This window comes from Cebus imitator, unplaced genomic scaffold (assembly GCF_001604975.1).
Source record: "Cebus imitator isolate Cc_AM_T3 unplaced genomic scaffold, Cebus_imitator-1.0 Scaffold1, whole genome shotgun sequence".
In the NCBI taxonomy this organism is placed as follows: Eukaryota; Metazoa; Chordata; class Mammalia; order Primates; family Cebidae; genus Cebus; species Cebus imitator.
Window position 1 is genome coordinate 5802262 of NW_016107316.1, and position 4223 is coordinate 5806484.

The window sequence follows — 4223 nt, forward strand, 5'->3', positions numbered from 1 at the left end:
CCCAAAGGATTATCAATCAGTCTACTATAAAGACATATGCACACGTATGTTTATTGTGACACTTTTCACAAGAGCAGAGACTTGGAACCAAACCAAATGCCTATCAATGATAGACTGGATAAAGAAAATGTGGCACATATACACAATGGAATACTATGCAGCCACAGAACAGGATGAGTTCATGTCCTTTGCAGGGACATGAATGAAGCTGTAAACCATCATTCTCAGCAAAGTAACACAAGAACAGAAAACCAAACACCACGTGTTCTCACTCAGGTGGGAGATGAACAATGAGAACACACGGACACAGGGAGGAGAACATCACACAACAGGGCCTGTCAGGGGGTGGGGTGCTGGGGAGGGATAGCATTAGGAGAAATACCTAATGTAGACCACTGGTTGATGGGTGCAGTAAACCACCATGGCACGTGTATACCTATGTAACAAACCTGCACGTTCTGCACCTGTACCCCAGAACTTAAGATATAATAATAAAAATAAAAATAAAGAAGTAGGAAAAAAAATTTGGTAACTTGATTATATGATGTATGTAAAAATATTACTAAAATATTCTAGGGATGAACTATAATAAGTAGCAGAGTTTCGCAAGGTTGCTTAACAAAAAGTTTGTTAATGAGAGTTGATTCCAGATCTACATATCTGAACTGAAAATATGTAATCTGAAACCATGTATTTTCAATAGTGACATAAATATAGGGTACCTAATATTACACTAGTATTAGGTACATAAATAGTATTAGGTACCTAATATTTCACTAGTATTAGATACCTAATATTTTTTAATGGAACAACGTTTAATAAAGACAAAAATACACTATTCTCACATTACAGTGTTCTTTTGTTGGCAATCACCCCACCCCCACCCATGCCACCCCCTTTCTAATCTCAACTCCTTATTTCCCTTTAAAGCTAAAATAATAACTGAAAGAAGTTACATCATTAAATGGACCAGAATAACAGAGATCTCTGCCTTCCCCACCCACACTCACCCTTTTTCTTCCACCTCCTCCTGAGGTGGCCTGGAAGAGGGAAGCTTCCACTCAGTGTGCTCCATTCAACAGGACCCCATGTGGAACTCCATGTATGCATGCGTATCACTTGTAACTATGGGTTTTGTTTTTTTTTTTTTTGTGAACCATTCCGGTTGGGAAAGGCTTCCTTACTTTACATGAGCCTGTACCCTTTTCACCGCTCCTTTTTCTTTGCTACTCATGTTCTGCCCCCACCCCATCACCACAGCCAGCTGACATCTGCTGTAATAATCCTTAATGAATCAGCATTTATAAAAGTCAAAAATCACAAGCATGAGAAAAGCTTCCACTCCCAAGCTCCCCACTTCCAGCTTCTCCTACCACTCCACGTTAAAACAAAAAAAAATCTTTTTTTAAAAATGATAAAACGGCATCATTACCTACAATCATTTGTCAGATTCCAGGAACAACAGGTGGACTTGGCACAGTGCTAATTTATGGCCTCCTGTGAATACATTCTCTCTGCCCTGCCCTCCCTTCCCACTCCCCTGCTGCCACACCCCCTTCAGGGGCCTCCTCCTTCTCCTAGGAAACCCTGAATAGACACATGCCATGCAGAGTGGGTTAAGCCCAACTGCAGGAATCTCGTGCAATGTGAAAGCATTAGGCTGAGAGCTACGCCAGCTGCTGTCCTTCTCTGCTCCTTCCTAAGCATTCTGTCAAGCAAGGCACATGGAAGTCCCAGTGCACAGACCCACAAGGCTTGTGCACATAGACAAAGATTCAGCCCCTTTAAGGGTTCGTTTGAATTTTGGTGGTTTTCCTGCGTAAAATACATGTATAGATCTATCTTCCCCTTAGCCTCAGAAGAAAAACAAATATTGCCACAAACATTTTGGCACAGTACAAATTCATGTAGGTTTTTTTTGTGTGTGTATTTTATTAATAAGATAATTCTGCAAAGACAGATCTGAGCTTAAAAAAAGCATCCGTAGAAATGGGTATTCCTGTGTCCTATGAAGCATCTTCTAAAAAAATAACAGATTCAGTCTATCCCTCTTGTCCCCCCAGCAGCCCACACCGTACCTCTTTAGGGATGTTTGTTGTTTTAGTTTGTTTTATCTCAGCAATTTCAACCTTATACCAGAAATCCCTTCTGGCAACACAGCAAGTTTACTTGTAGCTTGTACCCCACAACATTCTCAGATTCCCCTCCCCCCATCCCTTTAAATAGAACTTACAAGTTAGAAAATATTTTTGTTTTGATTTTGGTTTTTAAATATTATTATAATCTGTTTATTTAAACCAGCCCATAGATTTAATATATAAGCATACACAAGAAAAAGTCTCTCCCCACTCTGTGCAAAAGTAGCTGTCTTTTTCTTGTGTGCATTCTATTGCATTTTCTAAGTTTTCTGGGGGAGGGGAGTCATATTTGAGTTTCCTGTACCTTGCCCTTGGTATGGGTCTGGATTATATAAGGCTCAGAGATAGTGGTGACAGTGTGTTGCAGTAAGTTCCCCAGCGGACCCCAGTGTTGGTTTGTAGGTGTTGTAATTAATAACGTCATGAATTGTGGGCAGCGCTACTGCCCCCTCACCTGGTACACAGGATGGAGCTGCTGTTGCTGCTGCTGGGATGTCTTCATCCAGCTGGATAATCTCAACTGTCCAGGCGGCTGTGGCTGTACTCTACTGCTGGTGCCAAAGCTTATAGAAGGTTATAGAAAACAATCAACATGGCGGCAGCTAGCACAGTCACTGCTACAAAGCAGCCAATGATGAGCTTGGTGGTCTTCATGACATCATCCAGGCTGGTCTGCATCCTGTCAGTGGTGTCTGCCGCGGGTACTGCCACCTGCTTGAGCACACGGATGGTTTGAATCAGAGCACCGTGGTAGAGGTGAGCATATGCCGGCTGGTAACCAGAGGGCGTGGTAGGAACAGACATGTTCGCGTTGTGTCCTGAGGCGGGATCTCCGTGGTCTCCACTGTGACTGTGGTGAAGACGCTGTCGTTGGAGGTGTTGAGCTCGGCTGTGGTCACACTGAGGTAGGCCGAGGTGTTGGAGTTGCCTGCCACGTTGGTCACTGTGCATGTGTCTACCCCAGTGTCTGAAAGCAGCATATGGAAAAAGCTCAAGGTGCCGGCGTTGAGGACAGAGATCCCTGGGTGGCGGGGGGCGTGGCCAAGCACATCGCATTGAGCAGCAACCACTTCACGGAGGACACAGGGGGAGTCCGACACTTAAGTTCTGCCATCTGACCCTCAGAAATATTGAAGTCTCGAGGTGCATCCATGAGGAAGGGCGGGAGGTCTTGTCCACATCCTTGCGTGTGAGTGCGAGCGCGACAGCGGCCACAGCAGGTGGAATTGGTGGGTATATATTCTTGAAGCCACCAGGCTGGCCACAGAATGTCACAATCACAGTTCCCACGCGGCTGGAGCCAGCCGGTGCCGGGGTCCAAGGATAAAGCCGGGAGGCACTGATGGCGCCGCTCCCCAGGCGGGTGGAGGGGGCGGCGCATGCGCATGCGCATGCACATGCGTAACCCGCCAGGCCTTGGCCCTCCCAGGCGCGCCTAGACGCCGCCGTTTCGCCGGCTGCAGCTCCGGCTCCGGGTTTACTAGAAGCCGTTTTGTCTCCCCCACCCTCCCCCCTCCTCCCCTCTCTGCCCTCCCCGCCCCCACCACTTTCCCCTTTTGAAGTGGGGGAAGTGGTGGGGGCGGGGAGGGCAGAGATTAAAGCTAAGAAGTCGGAATGGGAACGAGGTGCCCAGCTCCCGTGGAGAAAGCTGAAGGACACCACGCCGGTGCTTTCCTGTCTTCCCTCCGAGATGGAAAGAGGAGCTCCTAGCTCACTTCAGCCGGGGACGGGCTGGTTCTCCTTTCCGAGCCAGAATCCCAGGCGATGCTGAATTACGAACGTGCCACGCCACGAAGCTCTTGTGGCAGGTGACTGTGCACTGCCGCACCTGGACCCCGGCGTCCACCTCACGGCGCAAGTGTGGATTCTGTGTGCAGCCGTGGCTGCGGCCGCCCCGGCCGGGCCCCCGAACTGCCCCTCTCTCCGAGGTCCCGCAGGTAGTCCCTCCAACACCCGGGCCCTCAACCTCATGGAGAACAACGTCCAGACGATCCCGGCCGACACCTTCCGCCAGCTCCACCACCTGGAGGTCCTGCAGATGGAGGTGGGGGCTTCTACGGCGTGATCAGCCTCAACACCCTGGAG

At 48.3% G+C, this 4223-nt stretch overlaps 1 pseudogene; it reads right to left on the bottom strand.

Annotated features, from left to right (window-relative positions):
- Positions 1–2421: 2421 nt before the first annotated feature.
- Positions 2422–3537, bottom strand: LOC108301511 (annotated as a pseudogene).
- Between the last annotated feature and the right edge of the window lie 686 nt (positions 3538–4223).